This window comes from Mustela erminea, chromosome 6 (assembly GCF_009829155.1).
Source record: "Mustela erminea isolate mMusErm1 chromosome 6, mMusErm1.Pri, whole genome shotgun sequence".
Classification (NCBI taxonomy): Eukaryota; Metazoa; Chordata; class Mammalia; order Carnivora; family Mustelidae; genus Mustela; species Mustela erminea.
The window spans coordinates 41,650,433-41,661,393 of NC_045619.1; positions in this window are offsets into that span (position 1 = coordinate 41,650,433).

A 10,961-nucleotide genomic window follows, 5' to 3' on the forward strand; every position below is an offset into this window, starting at 1 on the left:
TAAATAAATAAAATCTTAAAAAAAAAAAATGACATTCTACCTATACAAACTTCCACTTAAGAATTTGACTTGGATAGCCTTCCATTGCAGCATTTATAGTTCTATGTTATTCTATTTAGTAGCTTAAGTAGTATTCTTCTGGATCCATTAGTATCAGAATATTTTTGGCTTCAAGTATCAGAAAACTTGACTAAAAGTGGCTTATATGTTAAGGACCTTTATTGTTTCTTACAACAAGAAGTCTATAGTCAAGCTAATTCAACACTTGAGTAATTTCATGAAGATTTAAGTATTTTCCAGGTTAATGCCACAGCTTATTAATATCAAGAAGATTCAGATTCTTTCTTTCTACTCTGCTATTCTCAGTAAAAAGGCAAGAAGCCTCATGGTCACAATATGGTTAGAGCAGGAGTGCCTGGGTGGCTCAGTGGGTTAAGCCGCTGCCTTCGGCTCAGGTCATGATCTCAGGGTCCTGGGATCGAGCCTCATATCGGACTCTCTGCTCAGCAGGGAGCCTACTTCCCCCTCTTTCTCTGCCTGCCTCTCTGCCTACTTGTGATCTTTCTCTCTGTCAAATAAATAAATAAAATATTTTAAAAAAATATGGTTAGAGCAGCTATAGACATTATTCATCATCAGCAGTATCTACAGGCAATAAAAGGACTGTTCTTTCTCATGTGTGTCTTTTTTAAATCAAGGAAAGCTTGCAGCAAACCAATCCTCAAGTTGCATTGGTCAAGATGCAACTACCCGTCCATGCTAAAGCCAATCTTCAGCAAAGGAAATTAGACCATCCTGATTTAACTTCTACAAAGAGTTGACAAGCTATGGCTTATGAGCAAATCTGGCTCAAGGCCCGTTTTTCTACAGGCCATGGACTATGGTTTTTACATTCTTAAATAGTTGCAAAATATCAAAAGAAGAGTAATACTTTGTGGTACAGAAAAATTTAAGTGACTTCCGGGGAAGATGGCTCACCTCATCCCATGAATACAGGGAGATAATACCCTTATCACTATAAATAACCCAGAAAATAACCTGAAGACTGGCAGAACAGACTCTCCAAGCTAAACGGAGAGAAGAGACCACGTCAAATAGGATAGGAAGGGCAGAGGCACAATCGGGAGCCAAGCAAACTCACAGGACGGTCCAAAGGAGGGAGGGAGGGATGCTATAGGCATGGAGAGGGGTGAGGAGAAGACCCCACCCCAGCCATGGGGGACCTGCACTGGAAAGATGAATTCCCATAACATTTGGCTTTAAAAACCCAAGGGACCTAGCTTTGCAAGTTCTTGCAGATCAGTGGGGCTTAACACCTGGAACTTTAACACATGAGAGAACTGAGAGGGTGATCGAAAATTGATTTCCCTGCCCTTAAAAAGACAACACAATAGGGGCACCAGGGTTGCTCAATTGTTAAGCCTCAGCCTTCAGCTCAAGTCATGATCCCAGGGTCCTGGGACCAACCCTCCCCCAACCCCCACCCCAATCAGGCTCCCCGCCCAGCAGGAATCCTCCTTCTCCCTCTCACTCCCCCTGCTTATGTTCCTTCTCTTGCTGTGTCTCTCTGTGTCAAATAAATAAATAACCTTAAAACACACACACACACACACAACAGCCCCATGGAAATACAGCATAGAAGCTACAGTTTGAAAAATGCCTGGGATATATGGGAGGAAGATATGTTTACTAATCTCAGAGCCTGTACTAGAGGGGCAGGGGTCTTTGGGAGACTTCACCAACAACAAAAGAGCTGGAGGGCACCATTTCCCTCCCCTGCTCCCCACCCTAGATACACTGATACCTGGGGGAAATAGCACAGCCCAAACACACTCTTGCTAACAGCATTGCTGCGCCCATACTCTTATGCAGGCCTGCCCCCTCCAGTCTGGCCTCAGCAGTTTTCCTGAACTACTGCAGGTCCACTCCTGCATTGGACCAGCAAAATCCGCCCCCAAGTTCTCCTGCAGACCCACCCCCTTTCATACACATGACAGGTGTCCATCCAAAGCAGCAGCACAAACAGGGCGGTGCACAAACAGCCATGACAGGGGCCAGCACCACCCCAAAGTGACTCTGTCACAGGAAGATGGGAAGAAAACCACACACACTAATCCAACTGTGGCCCTACCAGTGGGCAGGGGGCAGACATCTGGTCTGATTGCAGCTCCAACCTCCACCAAAACTTCTCAGGAACAACACAGAGAGAGTACTCTGCAATTTGGTGCTACCACAGCTCTGGCAAATGCTGGCTGGGACTGACTCAACTCAAGACTCAGGTGGCCCCCGTCTGGACCACTAACACTACAGGGACCAAACTGTGCCCACAACAGGCAACGAAAGCCATTGCAGATGACTGGACTAAAGGCAAATATGGCTCAGCCACAACAGTAGAGCACACAGAACACACATAGCAGATACCTCTAAAATGCCAGTTTCTGCTGACCAGAGGATGTTGCTCTTAAAGGCACCACAGGGCCTCTTCTTCATAAGACCACTACTTTCAAAAGCAGATGTAGCTGATGTTCCTAATACATAAAAAACAGACACAGAAAGTTGTACAACATGAGGACACAGAGAATAAATCCCAAATGAAAGAATAAGATAAAAATCACAGCAAGAGAGCTAAACAAAGCAGAGATATGTAATATGACTGGTAGAGAATGTCAAGTAATGATCATGAAGATACACACCATCTTGGAGAAATGAATGGAGGACAAGGTGATATCCTTAGCAAAGAGATAGAAAACATAAAAAAGAACCAGTCACAGATGAAGAACTCAAAAACTGACGTTTAAAAAAAAAAAAAAAAAAAACACTAGAAGGAAAAAAAACACACTAGAGGGAATCAAGAGTAGATTAGAGGAAGCAGAAAAATGGATCACCAAACTGCAGGACAGAGTGTTTCACAGTGTTGAAAAAGAGAATAACCTGAAACCAAGAATACTCTGTCCAGCAAGGCAATCATTCAAATATAAAATGAAATCATTTCCCAAACAGACAAAAGTTAAAGGAATTCTTCACCACTAAACCAGCCTTACAAGAAATGTTAAAGACCATAAGCAGGAGTAAGAAAACTAGGAAGCACAAAAGTAGTAAAATTAAATATAACTATAAAAATCTGTCAAGAGATTCACAAAATAAGAGGATGTAAATTATGATACCATATACCTAAAACATGGAAAGGGAGAGGACTAAAAATTTAGTGCCTTTGGAATGGGTTCAAACTTAAGCAACCATCAACTTAATACAGACTGCTATATCTTCAGATGTTATATATAAACAATGGTAGCCACATATCAAAAACTGGTAATAGGTATGCAAAAAATAAAGAGAAAAGAGTCCAAGTATATCACTACAGAAAGTCAGCAAACTGTGAGATAAGAAAACAAGAGAAGATAGAAACAAAGAATAACGAGAAAAGCAACCATAAGACAAGTAACAAAATGACAACAAATACATACATATCAATAATTACTTTGAATGTAAATGGGCTAAATACTCCATTCAAAATGTTTAGGGAGACAGAATGAATAAAAAAGCAAGACCCATCTATATGCTGCCTACAGAGACTCACTTTGGACCTAAAAACACGGGCAGATTGAAAGTGAAGGGATGGAAAAGCATTTATCATACAAATGAAAGTGAAAAGAAAGCTGGGGTAGCAATACTTATATGAGACAAAGTAGACTTTAAAACAAAGGCTGTAACAAGAGACAAAGAAGAACACTACATAATCATAAAAGGAACAATCCAGCAAGAAGATATAACAATTATAAATATTTGTGCATCCAACACAGGAACACTCAAGTACATAAAGTTTAAAACCAACATAAAGAAGTCACTAGTAGGAATACAATAATAGTAGGGAATGTTAACACTCAAGTTACTACAATAGGTAGATCAAACAAAATCAACAAGGACACAATGGCTTTGAATTACACATTGGCCAGATGGATCTAACAGATATAGTCAGAACATTCCATCCTAAAACAGCAGAATACACATTCTTTCCAAATGCACATGGAACATTCTACAGAGTAGATCACAGGTTAGGCCACAGAACAAGTCTCAACAAGTTCAACAAGACTGAGGTTATACCATGTATTTTTCCTGACCACAATGCTATGAGACTAGAAATCAATCAAAAGAAAAAAATCTGGAAAGAATGCAAATGTATAGAGTTAAATAACATGCCACTAAACAATGAATGGGTCAACCAAGAAATCAAAGAGGAGATTAAAAATTATATGGAGATAAATGAAAATACAACAGTCCAAAATCTTTGGGATACAGCAAAAGCTGTCCTAAGAACAAAGTTTATAGCAATACAGGCCTATCTCAAGAAGCAAGAAAAATCTCAAATAAACAACTTACATTTACACCTAAAGGAGCAGAATAAGAACAAACAAAACTCAAAGCCAGTAGAAGGAAGGAGATAATAAAGATCAGAGCAGAAATAAATGAAATAGAAACTATAAAAACTATAGAACAGATCAGTGAAACCAGGAACTGGTTCATTGACAGGATGAACAAAATTTATAAATCTTTAGTCAAATACATTAAAAAGAGAAAGAGATAGAGGTTGAGAGAGAAAGAGAGAGGGGACTCAAAATCAGAAATAAAAGAGGAGAAATAACAACTGATACCACAAGAATATAAACCATGAAAAGAGAATGTTATGAAAAATTATATGCAAACAAATTGGACACTCTAGAAGAAATAGATAAATTCCTAGAAACACATAACCTCCCAAAACTGAATCAGGAAGAAATGGAAATTTTAAACAGACTAAATACCAGCAATGAAATTGAATCAGTAATTTAAAAACTCCCAACAAAAATGTTCCAGGACCAGGTGACTTCATACGTGAATTCTACCAAACATTTAAAGAAGAGTTACTACCGGTTCTTCTCAAACCATCGAAAAAAATAGAAGAAAATTTTCCAAATTCATTCTATGAGACAAGCATTACCCTGATACCAAAACCAGATAAAGACACTACAAAAAAGGAAAACTATAAGCTGATATCTCCAATGAACATAAATGCAAAAATCTTTAACAAACTGAATCCAATAATACACTAAGAAAATCATTCACAACAAACAAGTGGGATTCATTCCTGGAATCCAAAAGTATTCAACATTTGCAAATCAATCAACACAGTACATCACACCAGCTAGGAAAAGATAACAACCAAATGATCATTTCAATAGATGCAAAAAAAGTATTTGACAAAGTACTACATCCACTCTTGATAAAACACCCCCAAAAAAGTAGGTTTAGGGGGAATATACCTCAACATAACAAAGGCCACATATGAAAAAACCACAGCTAACATCATATTCAATGGTGAAAACTGAGATCTTTTCCCTAAGGTCAGGAAAAATGCAAGGATGTCCACTCTCACCACTTCTATTTGTCATGATACTGGAAATCCTAGCTATGGCAATCAGATTAAAAAGAAGAAATAAAAGGCATCCTAATTGGTAAGGAGGAAGTAAAATTTTCACTGTTTGCAGATGATACTATACATAAAAAGTATGTATAGTATAGTATAGTATAGTATAGTATAGTATAGTAAGTATGTATAGTATAGTATAGAAAGACTCCACCAAAAACTACTAGAATTGATAAATGAATTCATAAGTTTGCAGGATATAAAATCAATATGCAGAAGTATTTCTATACACTAATAATGAAGAAGGAGGAAGAGGAATTAAGAAAACAGTTTCATTTACAATGTCCTAAAAAATAATAAAATATGGGATGTCTAGTGGCCCAGATGGTTAAGCATCTGCCTTCAGCTCTAGTCATGATCCCCAGGGTCCTGGGATTGAGCCCCATGTCAGGTACCCAGCTCAACAAGGAGTCAGCATTTCCCTCTGCCTCTGCCTCTCCTGCTTGTGCCCTCTCTCTCTCTCTCTAAAGTGAATAAATAAAATCTTAAAAAAGCTAATAAAATACCTAGGAATAAACTTAACCAAGGAGGTGAAAGACCTGTACTCTGACCTATAAAACACTGATGAAAGAAATTGAAGATGACACAAAGAAATAGAAAGCTATTCCATGCTCATGGATTGGGAGGATAATTTTGTTAAAATGTCCACACTACTCAAAGCAACTACAGATTTAGTGAAACCCTTATCAAAATACCAACAGCATTTTTCACAGAACTGAAACAAATAATCCTAAAACTTGTATGGAGCCATAAAACACCCTGAATGGCCTAAGCAATCTTGAAAAAGAAGAACAAAACTGGAGATATAACAATTCCAGATTTCAAGATATAGTAATCAAAACAGTTATATATCAAAAAAATTATAGTAATCAAAACAGTATGGTATGGGCATAAAAATAGACATGCCGATCAACAGAACAGAATAGAGAGACTAGAAATAAACCCACATTTATATGGTCTATTAATCTACAGCATGGGAAAAAGTCTCTTCAACAAATAGTTCTGGGAAAACTGGATAGCTATATGTCAAAAAATGAAAGTGGACCACATTTTTACACCATACACAAAAATAAAGTAAAAATGGATTACTTAAATATGAGACCAGAAGCCCTAAAAATCCTAGAAGAGGGGCTTCTGGGTGGCTCAGTCGATTGAGTGTCCGACTCTTGGTTTTGGCTCAGGTCATGATCTCAGGGTTGTGGGAGCAAGCCCTGCATCAGGCTCTGCACTCAGTGTGGAATCTGCTTGAGATCCTCTCTCTTCCACTCTTCCCCCTCCCCCGCTCTCTCTCTCTCTCTCTCTCTAAAATAAAATAGGTTAATAAAATTTTCAAAAAAAAAAAATCCTAGAAGAGAGTACAGGCAGTAATTTCTCTGACATCAGCCACAGCAACATTTTTCTAAATAAGTCTCCTGAGGCAAGGGAAATAATAAAAAATAAACTATTGGTACTACATCAAAATAAAAAGCCTCTGCACAGTGAAGGAAACAATCAACTAAAAAAGAAAATACTGAATGGGAGAAAATATTTGTAAATGACATGTCAGATAAAGGGTTAGTATCCAAAGTACATAAAGAGCTTATACGGATTAGCACCAAACCCCAAATAATCCAATTAAGGAACAGGCAGAAGATATGAACAGACATTTCTCCAAAGAAGACCTACAGATAACTTACAGACACACAAAAAGATACTCAAAATCACTAATAATCAGGAAAATGCAAATCAAAACCATAATGAGATATCATCTCAAACCTGTCAGGATAGCAAAAAAATTAAAAACCAAGAGTTGGATGTTTAACTGACCACACCACCCAGGCACCCCAACAGTGTCTGTTTTATGTTACCACACATTTTCTTTTGAATTTTCAATGAGCTCTCTCAGAATAACTTCATCTTTAAATGTTCATAGGTAATGGCAACTCATGTTTCAACTGGAAATTAAAAAGTAAGCTAGTTTTCACAATCCTTCAGGCTAGGCAGAAAGTTTGGTGTAAGGGTTAATGTAACTGTTTCTTCCTTGTTTACAAAAAGAAGTCCCAACTGACATGCACACAAAATCTTCTGTATCAATGTCCTGCTTATCTCTGTGCATCCCTGCCACCTCCAGCACAAGACTCTATTGCTCCTTTGATTGTGAAACACTTCCAATTTCCTGAATTTACCAAGCCTTTTCCTACCTCTTTGCTTTTGTCCATGCTTTTACTTCTACCCAGAACACTCTCCCCTCTTATCCACATGGAAAATTTTTAAGGTGAGACTTTAAGGCATAACTCAATGTTTATTTTCTCTGAAAAACCTTATAGTACCACATTTGGTGTTCTATCTTACTTTGTTGTCTTTGCTGGGGTTTTCAAAAAAAGAAGAAACTGAGACAAGGTTCACATTCACATTCACTTAGTTTGGGACACGATTCCAAGGGAAAAAGTTGGCAGTAGAGGACTAGAAGTAAAACAGAATAACAAAAAATCAGTACAGAGGTACATTATTGGTCTAATCAACTTTACAGGCAATAGGGGCTCTGACTTGCTGGAGAGCTTGTGAGAGGGCTGAATTATGTATTGTTTCCTGATACACAGATGGAAGGAAGCATCTTGTCCCCTACTGATTTTGTTGCCTTAGGGACTGTTTACTCTCATATTTCCAAGTTTGTGGAGCGGAAAAGCCCCAGCATAGGAAGAAGAGGTAGCAGCTATCATCTATCAGGTCACATTGGTTCAACTGGGTATGAAGTGGATATGAACTGGATATGAAGATATGTGTATTACTCAGATGTGCTAGTAGCCTGACTTATATGTAGTCTACCAGAGAGCTGACAGAAATGCCCACAAAAGATTTGATACAGGAGTGTTAGAGAGACAAACAACATTCCCTTATAAGCTGTAATTTATCTCAAGGCCATAATTAATATTCTTTCTCTCTCTCTCTTCCACCACTCTTCTTTACCTAGGTTGTTGACCGGGTGGATTACCCAATTCTTTATCTTGGAGGGCTAAAGCCTTTAGTTGCTTTAGCCTGATGGAGTAAAGGCTGTTACATTTGTCCATTTATGGTTATCATTGGGTGTGGAAGCACCTTGCTACTCATCTTATCAGTGTAGTATGATGTTCTATGGAATGTCAACTTGATCAATGCCCTTGTGGACTACACACATTGTGATAGAGAGCAGGAAAGTTAACAAGATATCTGGGGCAAGATAGTGAATATGTTCTGCTTTCCTTCCCACATAAATCGTAATGGCTTTTGCTGCCTTTACTGACATGGATTGAAAAGAACCTATTCACTAGAGCAATAACTGTGTACTAGGTGCCAAAAGCTGTGTGGTTATATTCTATCAAATGTATCATATCTGACGCAGCAGCTGTGATTGAACTGTTCTTAGGTTAAGTTAATGGTAGTCTACCATAACTATCTATGATGGCTTCTGCAGTGACTGATTTGGGTTAAATCAGTGAGTTGAATAAAGATATAAAGACTACTAACATCAATGCATCCCTTAATTCTTCGATGGTGGCACTGTCTCTATCTCCTCTCTGGATGCTGTATTCCTTCCGATGCACTATCGTAGCCAGTGAGAATGTGCAGGCTTCCACTGGTCCTTCCTCTTACGATAATTTTTACTGCAGAGGACAAGAAACCAAAGTGAAGGTTTTGTTAGTTTCTAAGAATATTCATTCCAACTGTTCACTTGGAAACCAGGGATATAAGAAAAAGTGGGTCTGTGACTCCATGAGACCACTGTTAGGGAACCTGAGCCATCTGGTTTCCATGATCTCCCACTTACCTGAAAGATGTGATAGTGCTTCCAGCTTTCTGGAATTAGCATCCATTCAGAACCTGTGTCCAGCTAGCTTGAAATGCCTATATGTTTCCCTTTTCTCAACGTACAATTTCCCCATAAATAGGCAAATGTCCTTTTGGAGAATAATTTGTAGAATATGTCATATATATACTTGTTTTAATATTGGTGGGTCTTTACTCAGCCTCCCCTTCAAATGATGAGCTTTAGGTCTGAGAACTTGCTTCATCTGTAAAGTGGGTGAGAACCTGCAACTTTTCATTGTGCTAGCTAGCATCTGCCTTCTGTTCACCAGCTGCTCACTGTTTCTGGTTATACATACGTGTCAAGTAACACCCTAGTGGACACTCATTTAACTTGCTCTGAGGAACACCATGGTCTATTAATCATTATCACAGAGCTCTATGAGTGAGGACCTTCTGGTTTCCACTTTGACCTTGCAGTCCATTATTATAATTATGTAAACTTTTGTTCTGTTGGTCATGTGCTTCATCTGGCCTCTGCTATTTTGGATTTTTATCAGTCTAATTGATACTGGGATGCCCAGTTCCACAGCAGCCTCTCTTTCTGTCAACTATAGTGAGTAGCTATGACTGAGCTTTTCAAAGATGCCAGTGTACCCTCATTACTGTGTTTTTTACTGCCTTGGAGATGGGTATGTTTTCTGGGCCCTTACAAGAAATATAGTGAGATGATAGATTCTCAGGCCTCAAATTTTAAATTTATTCCAACCTCCCTGAGCCTTCTGACACCTTATGTAAGGCAGTTAAGGCACCTCTAGAATCTCTCCTTCATTTCTGATAGCCCTTCATTCTGTCCAAACTTTAGAGAACTGTCCCAGCAATATATTGGTTCTAGTTCCTTATACGGTTGCTATGTCATGAAAGTATTTTTCAGTGTCAATAAATTCTTTCCTGTCCATCTTTATATTCCACCCTTCTTGCCCAACACTTGAATAATTCATTCTGGGGACACCTGGGTGGCTCAGATGGTTGAGCATCTGCCTTCAACTCAGGTCATGATCCCAGGGTCCTGGGATTGAGCCCCATGTTGGGCTCCCAGCTAAGTGGTAAGTCTGCTTCTCCCTTATCCTCTGCCTCTCTCCCTGCTCATACTCTCTCTGTCTTACTCTCTCAAATAAATAAAGAAAATCTTCAAAAATAAATAAACAAATAAATAAAAAATAAAAATTCATTCCTATGCCTATATCCTTAGTCCTTTCAGGTAAAATATTAACCAAATCTTAATATTCTTTGTTTAATTATATGCTATTGCTTCATCCGGGGTTTTTGTAGTGTCTCCAGAAAATGGGAGACTAGTCTCAAGTAAGGCACAGGGAGCAACATGTGCTAATACAGAGTTCAAAACTATCTGGGGGCTTAAATTTTTCAGATTTGTCGACCTACATGCTACATAGCAAGTCTTAGGGTTCTTTTCTTTCTGTACCAAGACCCTTCCTTTGGCACAGAGGATTTGTCAAGGCAGTACATTCAGTCTCCTTGTAGCTCACTACCTTATTGATCAATCTTGGATCTGATTATCAGCACAGTTTCCACTATGGGTACAAAAGATGATCATGTCTTTAAATATTGCTTTGGAGGTTTCTGATTTTTACAGCCTATCTTGAATTGAAATTTGGTAACTTGAGCCTTTTTTTTTCTTTTTAAAAAAGTCTTCAAAAGGCTTCTACAAAAGTGAGTC